Source organism: Semicossyphus pulcher, unplaced genomic scaffold (genome assembly GCF_022749685.1).
Source record: "Semicossyphus pulcher isolate SPU_LCO1_2020_fin unplaced genomic scaffold, fSemPul1.0.p SCAF_11, whole genome shotgun sequence".
NCBI lineage: Eukaryota > Metazoa > Chordata > Actinopteri > Labriformes > Labridae > Semicossyphus > Semicossyphus pulcher.
In genome coordinates this window covers 3,060,001-3,067,500 of record NW_027211615.1, presented here as the reverse complement: position 1 = coordinate 3,067,500, position 7,500 = coordinate 3,060,001, and the positions used below count along the sequence as shown (strand labels likewise).

General features: G+C 46.0%; 24 non-coding genes across 24 annotated transcripts; all 24 read left to right on the top strand.

The window, feature by feature from the left end:
- Positions 1-34: 34 nt before the first annotated feature.
- Positions 35-153, top strand: LOC138586040 (5S ribosomal RNA). The gene has a single exon (XR_011306140.1). It is a non-coding gene; the product is annotated as a 5S ribosomal RNA (ribosomal RNA).
- Positions 154-368: 215 nt separating this feature from the next.
- On the top strand, positions 369-487 carry LOC138587020 (5S ribosomal RNA). Its single transcript, XR_011307068.1, has one exon. It is a non-coding gene; the product is annotated as a 5S ribosomal RNA (ribosomal RNA).
- Positions 488-669: 182 nt separating this feature from the next.
- LOC138586602 (5S ribosomal RNA) lies at positions 670-788 on the top strand. The gene has a single exon (XR_011306669.1). It is a non-coding gene; the product is annotated as a 5S ribosomal RNA (ribosomal RNA).
- Positions 789-970: 182 nt separating this feature from the next.
- Positions 971-1,089, top strand: LOC138586508 (5S ribosomal RNA). The gene has a single exon (XR_011306581.1). It is a non-coding gene; the product is annotated as a 5S ribosomal RNA (ribosomal RNA).
- Positions 1,090-1,271: 182 nt separating this feature from the next.
- LOC138586831 (5S ribosomal RNA) lies at positions 1,272-1,390 on the top strand. Its single transcript, XR_011306890.1, has one exon. It is a non-coding gene; the product is annotated as a 5S ribosomal RNA (ribosomal RNA).
- Positions 1,391-1,606: 216 nt separating this feature from the next.
- LOC138586039 (5S ribosomal RNA) lies at positions 1,607-1,725 on the top strand. Its single transcript, XR_011306139.1, has one exon. It is a non-coding gene; the product is annotated as a 5S ribosomal RNA (ribosomal RNA).
- A 182-nt stretch (positions 1,726-1,907) lies between these two features.
- Positions 1,908-2,026, top strand: LOC138586037 (5S ribosomal RNA). Its single transcript, XR_011306137.1, has one exon. It is a non-coding gene; the product is annotated as a 5S ribosomal RNA (ribosomal RNA).
- Positions 2,027-2,208: 182 nt separating this feature from the next.
- LOC138586036 (5S ribosomal RNA) lies at positions 2,209-2,327 on the top strand. The gene has a single exon (XR_011306136.1). It is a non-coding gene; the product is annotated as a 5S ribosomal RNA (ribosomal RNA).
- A 215-nt stretch (positions 2,328-2,542) lies between these two features.
- LOC138586035 (5S ribosomal RNA) lies at positions 2,543-2,661 on the top strand. Its single transcript, XR_011306135.1, has one exon. It is a non-coding gene; the product is annotated as a 5S ribosomal RNA (ribosomal RNA).
- Positions 2,662-2,843: 182 nt separating this feature from the next.
- Positions 2,844-2,962, top strand: LOC138586034 (5S ribosomal RNA). Its single transcript, XR_011306134.1, has one exon. It is a non-coding gene; the product is annotated as a 5S ribosomal RNA (ribosomal RNA).
- Positions 2,963-3,144: 182 nt separating this feature from the next.
- On the top strand, positions 3,145-3,263 carry LOC138586033 (5S ribosomal RNA). The gene has a single exon (XR_011306133.1). It is a non-coding gene; the product is annotated as a 5S ribosomal RNA (ribosomal RNA).
- Positions 3,264-3,478: 215 nt separating this feature from the next.
- Positions 3,479-3,597, top strand: LOC138587614 (5S ribosomal RNA). The gene has a single exon (XR_011307609.1). It is a non-coding gene; the product is annotated as a 5S ribosomal RNA (ribosomal RNA).
- Positions 3,598-3,779: 182 nt separating this feature from the next.
- Positions 3,780-3,898, top strand: LOC138586032 (5S ribosomal RNA). Its single transcript, XR_011306132.1, has one exon. It is a non-coding gene; the product is annotated as a 5S ribosomal RNA (ribosomal RNA).
- Positions 3,899-4,113: 215 nt separating this feature from the next.
- On the top strand, positions 4,114-4,232 carry LOC138587223 (5S ribosomal RNA). Its single transcript, XR_011307261.1, has one exon. It is a non-coding gene; the product is annotated as a 5S ribosomal RNA (ribosomal RNA).
- A 182-nt stretch (positions 4,233-4,414) lies between these two features.
- On the top strand, positions 4,415-4,533 carry LOC138586551 (5S ribosomal RNA). Its single transcript, XR_011306621.1, has one exon. It is a non-coding gene; the product is annotated as a 5S ribosomal RNA (ribosomal RNA).
- A 181-nt stretch (positions 4,534-4,714) lies between these two features.
- On the top strand, positions 4,715-4,833 carry LOC138587208 (5S ribosomal RNA). Its single transcript, XR_011307247.1, has one exon. It is a non-coding gene; the product is annotated as a 5S ribosomal RNA (ribosomal RNA).
- A 248-nt stretch (positions 4,834-5,081) lies between these two features.
- LOC138586031 (5S ribosomal RNA) lies at positions 5,082-5,200 on the top strand. Its single transcript, XR_011306131.1, has one exon. It is a non-coding gene; the product is annotated as a 5S ribosomal RNA (ribosomal RNA).
- Positions 5,201-5,382: 182 nt separating this feature from the next.
- Positions 5,383-5,501, top strand: LOC138586030 (5S ribosomal RNA). Its single transcript, XR_011306130.1, has one exon. It is a non-coding gene; the product is annotated as a 5S ribosomal RNA (ribosomal RNA).
- A 182-nt stretch (positions 5,502-5,683) lies between these two features.
- Positions 5,684-5,802, top strand: LOC138586029 (5S ribosomal RNA). The gene has a single exon (XR_011306129.1). It is a non-coding gene; the product is annotated as a 5S ribosomal RNA (ribosomal RNA).
- A 182-nt stretch (positions 5,803-5,984) lies between these two features.
- Positions 5,985-6,103, top strand: LOC138586028 (5S ribosomal RNA). Its single transcript, XR_011306128.1, has one exon. It is a non-coding gene; the product is annotated as a 5S ribosomal RNA (ribosomal RNA).
- Positions 6,104-6,318: 215 nt separating this feature from the next.
- On the top strand, positions 6,319-6,437 carry LOC138586026 (5S ribosomal RNA). Its single transcript, XR_011306126.1, has one exon. It is a non-coding gene; the product is annotated as a 5S ribosomal RNA (ribosomal RNA).
- A 182-nt stretch (positions 6,438-6,619) lies between these two features.
- Positions 6,620-6,738, top strand: LOC138586024 (5S ribosomal RNA). The gene has a single exon (XR_011306125.1). It is a non-coding gene; the product is annotated as a 5S ribosomal RNA (ribosomal RNA).
- A 216-nt stretch (positions 6,739-6,954) lies between these two features.
- LOC138586023 (5S ribosomal RNA) lies at positions 6,955-7,073 on the top strand. The gene has a single exon (XR_011306124.1). It is a non-coding gene; the product is annotated as a 5S ribosomal RNA (ribosomal RNA).
- A 182-nt stretch (positions 7,074-7,255) lies between these two features.
- On the top strand, positions 7,256-7,374 carry LOC138586022 (5S ribosomal RNA). The gene has a single exon (XR_011306123.1). It is a non-coding gene; the product is annotated as a 5S ribosomal RNA (ribosomal RNA).
- Positions 7,375-7,500: the final 126 nt, after the last annotated feature.

Genomic DNA, 7,500 nt, shown 5'->3' with positions numbered 1-7,500 from the left:
ATTTTTAAAAGGCCCGATTGAACACACAACTGTCGCTTACGGCCATACCACCCTGAACACGCCCGATCTCGTCCGATCTCGGAAGCTAAGCAGGGTCGGGCCTGGTTAGTACTTGGATGGGAGACCGCCTGGGAATACCAGGTGCTGTAAGCTTTTTCATTTTTCTGTGATGGACAGGAGAGGTGCTGATGCTGCAGGCCTTTAAAAAGTTTGATCAGACACTCATGTGCAAGAATGCATTGAATTCATCATAGAAAAAAACCATGACAAAATCTTTGACGAAAACTATAAACAACATTAAAAATACAGCCACATTCTTGCTGCACCATGCCACGTCTTTAAAAGGCCCGATTGAACACACAACTGTCGCTTACGGCCATACCACCCTGAACACGCCAGATCTCGTCAGATCTCGGAAGCTAAGCAGGGTCGGGCCTGGTTAGTACTTGGATGGGAGACCGCCTGGGAATACCAGGTGCTGTAAGCTTTTTCATTTTTCTGTGATGGACAGGAGAGGTGCTGATGCTGCAGGCCTTGAAAAAGTTTGATCAGACACTCATGTGCAAGAATGCATTGAATTCATCCTAGAAAAAAAACACAGTAACATATGAAGAGATTAAAAAGTGCCCAAATGCATTTTTAAAAGGCCCGATTGAACACGCAACTGTCGCTTACGGCCATACCACCCTGAACACGCCCGATCTCATCCGATCTCGGAAGCTAAGCAGAGTCGGGCCTGGTTAGTACTTGGATGGGAGACCGCCTGGGAATACCAGGTGCTGTAAGCTTTTTCATTTTTCTGTGATGGACAGGAGAGGTGCTGATGCTGCAGGCCTTGAAAAAGTTTGATCAGACACTCATGTGCAAGAATGCATTGAATTCATCCTAGAAAAAAAACACAGTAACATATGAAGAGATTAAAAAGTGCCCAAATGCATTTTTAAAAGGCCCGATTGAACACACAACTGTCGCTTACGGCCATACCACCCTGAACACGCCCGATCTCGTCCGATCTCGGAAGCTAAGCAGGGTCGGGCCTGGTTAGTACTTGGATGGGAGACCGCCTGGGAATACCAGGTGTTGTAAGCTTTTTCATTTTTCTGTGATGGACAGGAGAGGTGCTGATGCTGCAGGCCTTGAAAAAGTTTGATCAGACACTCATGTGCAAGAATGCATTGAATTCATCCTAGAAAAAAAACACAGTAAAATATGAAGAGATTAAAAAGTGCCAAAATGCATTTTTAAAAGGCCCGATTGAACACACAACTGTCGCGTACGGCCATACCACCCTGAACACGCCCGATCTCGTCCGATCTCGGAAGCTAAGCAGGGTCGGGCCTGGTTAGTACTTGGATGGGAGACCGCCTGGGAATACCAGGTGCTGTAAGCTTTTTCATTTTTCTGTGATGGACAGGAGAGGTGCTGATGCTGCAGGCCTTGAAAAAGTTTGATCAGACACTCATGTGCAAGAATGCATTGAATTCATCATAGAAAAAAAACCATGACAAAATCTTTGACGAAAACTATAAACAAAGTTAAAAATACAGCCACATTCTTGCTGCACCATGCCACGTCTTTAAAAGGCCCGATTGAACACACAACTGTCGCTTACGGCCATACCACCCTGAACACGCCCGATCTCGTCCGATCTCGGAAGCTAAGCAGGGTCGGGCCTGGTTAGTACTTGGATGGGAGACCGCCTGGGAATACCAGGTGCTGTAAGCTTTTTCATTTTTCTGTGATGGACAGGAGAGGTGCTGATGCTGCAGGCATTGAAAAAGTTTGATCAGACACTCATGTGCAAGAATGCATTGAATTCATCCTAGAAAAAAAACACAGTAACATATGAAGAGATTAAAAAGTGCCAAAATGCATTTTTAAAAGGCCCGATTGAACACACAACTGTCGCTTACGGCCATACCACCCTGAACACGCCCGATCTCGTCCGATCTCGGAAGCTAAGCAGGGTCGGGCCTGGTTAGTACTTGGATGGGAGACCGCCTGGGAATACCAGGTGCTGTAAGCTTTTTCATTTTTCTGTGATGGACAGGAGAGGTGCTGATGCTGCAGGCCTTGAAAAAGTTTGAGCAGACACTCATGTGCAAGAATGCATTGAATTCATCCTAGAAAAAAAACACAGTAACATATGAAGAGATTAAAAAGTGCCCAAATGCATTTTTAAAAGGCCCGATTGAACACACAACTGTCGCTTACGGCCATACCACCCTGAACACGCCCGATCTCGTCCGATCTCGGAAGCTAAGCAGGGTCGGGCCTGGTTAGTACTTGGATGGGAGACCGCCTGGGAATACCAGGTGCTGTAAGCTTTTTCATTTTTCTGTGATGGACAGGAGAGGTGCTGATGCTGTAGGCCTTGAAAAAGTTTGATCAGACACTCATGTGCAAGAATGCATTGAATTCATCATAGAAAAAAACCATGACAAAATCTTTGACGAAAACTATGAACAACGTTAAAAATACAGCCACATTCTTGCTGCACCATGCCACGTCTTTAAAAGGCCCGATTGAACACACAACTGTCGCTTACGGCCATACCACCCTGAACACGCCCGATCTCGTCCGATCTCGGAAGCTAAGCAGGGTCGGGCCTGGTTAGTACTTGGATGGGAGACCGCCTGGGAATACCAGGTGCTGTAAGCTTTTTCATTTTTCTGTGATGGACAGGAGAGGTGCTGATGCTGCAGGCCTTGAAAAAGTTTGATCAGACACTCATGTGCAAGAATGCATTGAATTCATCCTAGAAAAAAAACACAGTAACATATGAAGAGATTAAAAAGTGCCAAAATGCATTTTTAAAAGGCCCGATTGAACACACAACTGTCGCTTACGGCCATACCACCCTGAACACGCCCGATCTCGTCCGATCTCGGAAGCTAAGCAGGGTCGGGCCTGGTTAGTACTTGGATGGGAGACCGCCTGGGAATACCAGGTGCTGTAAGCTTTTTCATTTTTCTGTGATGGACAGGAGAGGTGCTGATGCTGCAGGCCTTGAAAAAGTTTGATCAGACACTCATGTGCAAGAATGCATTGAATTCATCCTAGAAAAAAAACACAGTAACATATGAAGAGATTAAAAAGTGCCCAAATGCATTTTTAAAAGGCCCGATTGAACACACAACTGTCGCTTACGGCCATACCACCCTGAACACGCCCGATCTCGTCCGATCTCGGAAGCTAAGCAGGGTCGGGCCTGGTTAGTACTTGGATGGGAGACCGCCTGGGAATACCAGGTGCTGTAAGCTTTTTCATTTTTCTGTGATGGACAGGAGAGGTGCTGATGCTGCAGGCCTTGAAAAAGTTTGATCAGACACTCATGTGCAAGAATGCATTGAATTCATCATAGAAAAAAACCATGACAAAATCTTTGACGAAAACTATAAACAACGTTAAAAATACAGCCACATTCTTGCTGCAACATGCCACGTCTTTAAAAGGCCCGATTGAACACACAACTGTCGCTTACGGCCATACCACCCTGAACACGCCCGATCTCGTCCGATCTCGGAAGCTAAGCAGGGTTGGGCCTGGTTAGTACTTGGATGGGAGACCGCCTGGGAATACCAGGTGCTGTAAGCTTTTTCATTTTTCTGTGATGGACAGGAGAGGTGCTGATGCTGCAGGCCTTGAAAAAGTTTGATCAGACACTCATGTGCAAGAATGCATTGAATTCATCCTAGAAAAAAAACACAGTAACATATGAAGAGATTAAAAAGTGCCCAAATGCATTTTTAAAAGGCCCGATTGAACACACAACTGTCGCTTACGGCCATACCACCCTGAACACGCCCGATCTCGTCCGATCTCGGAAGCTAAGCAGGGTCGGGCCTGGTTAGTACTTGGATGGGAGACCGCCTGGGAATACCAGGTGCTGTAAGCTTTTTCATTTTTCTGTGATGGACAGGAGAGGTGCTGATGCTGCAGGCCTTGAAAAAGTTTGATCAGACACTCATGTGCAAGAATGCATTGAATTCATCATAGAAAAAAACTATGACAAAATCTTTGACGAAAACTATAAACAACGTTAAAAATACAGCCACATTCTTGCTGCCCCATGCCACGTCTTTAAAAGGCCCGATTGAACACACAACTGTCGCTTACGGCCATACCAGCCTGAACACGCCTGATCTCGTCCGATCTCGGAAGCTAAGCAGGGTCGGGCCTGGTTAGTACTTGGATGGGAGACCGCCTGGGAATACCAGGTGCTGTAAGCTTTTTCATTTTTCTGTGATGGACAGGAGAGGTGCTGATGCTGCAGGCCTTGAAAAAGTTGGATCAGACACTCATGTGCAAGAATGCATTGAATTCATCCTAGAAAAAAAACACAGTAACATATGAAGAGATTAAAAAGTGCCCAAATGCATTTTTAAAAGGCCCGATTGAACACACAACTGTCGCTTACGGCCATACCACCCTGAACACGCCCGATCTCGTCGGATCTCGGAAGCTAAGCAGGGTCGGGCCTGGTTAGTACTTGGATGGGAGACCGCCTGGGAATACCAGGTGCTGTAAGCTTTTTCATTTTTCTGTGATGGACAGGAGAGGTGCTGATGCTGCAGGCCTTGAAAAAGTTTGATCAGACACTCATGTGCAAGAATGCATTGAATTCATCCTAGAAAAAAAACACAGTACATATGAAGAGATTAAAAAGTGCCCAAATGCATTTTTAAAAGGCCCGATTGAACACACAACTGTCGCTTACGGCCATACCACCCTGAACACGTCCGATCTCGTCCGATCTCGGAAGCTAAGCAGAGTCGGGCCTGGTTAGTACTTGGATGGGAGACCGCCTGGGAATACCAGGTGCTGTAAGCTTTTTCATTTTTCTGTGATGGACAGGAGAGGTGCTGATGCTGCAGGCCTTGAAAAAGTTTGATCAGACACTCATGTGCAAGAATGCATTGAATTCTATTAGAAAAAAACCATGACAAAATTTTTGACGAAAACTATAAACAACGTTAAAAATACTGCCAAATTCAAGAATGTGGAGGGGCAGATGCCCCACCGCATTCTTGCTGCACCATGCCACGTCTTTAAAAGGCCCGATTGAACACACAACTGTCGCTTACGGCCATACCACCCTGAACACGCCCGATCTCGTCCGATCTCGGAAGCTAAGCAGGGTCGGGCCTGGTTAGTACTTGGATGGGAGACCGCCTGGGAATACCAGGTGCTGTAAGCTTTTTCATTTTTCTGTGATGGACAGGAGAGGTGCTGATGCTGCAGGCCTTGAAAAAGTTTGAGCAGACACTCATGTGCAAGAATGCATTGAATTCATCCTAGAAAAAAAACACAGTAACATATGAAGAGATTAAAAAGTGCCCAAATGCATTTTTAAAAGGCCCGATTGAACACACAACTGTCGCTTACGGCCATACCACCCTGAACACGCCCGATCTCGTCCGATCTCGGAAGCTAAGCAGGGTCGGGCCTGGTTAGTACTTGGATGGGAGACCGCCTGGGAATACCAGGTGCTGTAAGCTTTTTCATTTTTCTGTGATGGACAGGAGAGGTGCTGATGCTGCAGGCCTTGAAAAAGTTTGATCAGACACTCATGTGCAAGAATGCATTGAATTCATCCTAGAAAAAAAACACAGTAACATATGAAGAGATTAAAAAGTGCCAAAATGCATTTTTAAAAGGCCCGATTGAACACACAACTGTCGCTTACGGCCATACCACCCTGAACACGCCCGATCTCGTCCGATCTCGGAAGCTAAGCAGGGTCGGGCCTGGTTAGTACTTGGATGGGAGACCGCCTGGGAATACCAGGTGCTGTAAGCTTTTTCATTTTTCTGTGATGGACAGGAGAGGTGCTGATGCTGCAGGCCTTGAAAAAGTTTGATCAGACACTCATGTGCAAGAATGCATTGAATTCATCCTAGAAAAAAAACACAGTAACATATGAAGAGATTAAAAAGTGCCCAAATGCATTTTTAAAAGGCCCGATTGAACACACAACTGTCGCTTACGGCCATACCACCCTGAACACGCCCGATCTCGTCCGATCTCGGAAGCTAAGCAGGGTCGGGCCTGGTTAGTACTTGGATGGGAGACCGCCTGGGAATACCAGGTGCTGTAAGCTTTTTCATTTTTCTGTGATGGACAGGAGAGGTGCTGATGCTGCAGGCCTTGAAAAAGTTTGATCAGACACTCATGTGCAAGAATGCATTGAATTCATCATAGAAAAAAACCATGACAAAATCTTTGACGAAAACTATAAACAACGTTAAAAATACAGCCACATTCTTGCTGCAACATGCCACGTCTTTAAAAGGCCCGATTGAACACACAACTGTCGCTTACGGCCATACCACCCTGAACACGCCCGATCTCGTCCGATCTCGGAAGCTAAGCAGGGTCGGGCCTGGTTAGTACTTGGATGGGAGACCGCCTGGGAATACCAGGTGCTGTAAGCTTTTTCATTTTTCTGTGATGGACAGGAGAGGTGCTGATGCTGCAGGCCTTGAAAAAGTTTGATCAGACACTCATGTGCAAGAATGCATTGAATTGATCCTAGAAAAAAAACACAGTAACATATGAAGAGATTAAAAAGTGCCCAAATGCATTTTTAAAAGGCCCGATTGAACACACAACTGTCGCTTACGGCCATACCACCCTGAACACGCCCGATCTCGTCCGATCTCGGAAGCTAAGCAGGGTCGGGCCTGGTTAGTACTTGGATGGGAGACCGCCTGGGAATACCAGGTGCTGTAAGCTTTTTCATTTTTCTGTGATGGACAGGAGAGGTGCTGATGCTGCAGGCCTTGAAAAAGTTTGATCAGACACTCATGTGCAAGAATGCATTGAATTCATCATAGAAAAAAACCATGACAAAATCTTTGACGAAAACTATAAACAATCGTTAAAAATACAGCCACATTCTTGCTGCACCATGCCACGTCTTTAAAAGGCCCGATTGAACACACAACTGTCGCTTACGGCCATACCACCCTGAACACGCCCGATCTCGTCCGATCTCGGAAGCTAAGCAGGGTCGGGCCTGGTTAGTACTTGGATGGGAGACCGCCTGGGAATACCAGGTGCTGTAAGCTTTTTCATTTTTCTGTGATGGACAGGAGAGGTGCTGATGCTGCAGGCCTTGAAAAAGTTTGATCAGACACTCATGTGCAAGAATGCATTAAATTCATCCTAGAAAAAAAACACAGTAACATATGAAGAGATTAAAAAGTGCCCAAATGCATTTTTAAAAGGCCCGATTGAACACACAACTGTCGCTTACGGCCATACCACCCTGAACACGCCCGATCTCGTCCGATCTCGGAAGCTAAGCAGGGTCGGGCCTGGTTAGTACTTGGATGGGAGACCGCCTGGGAATACCAGGTGCTGTAAGCTTTTTCATTTTTCTGTGATGGACAGGAGAGGTGCTGATGCTGCAGGCCTTGAAAAAGTTTGATCAGACACTCATGTGCAAGAATGCATTGAATTCATCCTAGAAAAAAAACACAGTAACATATGAAG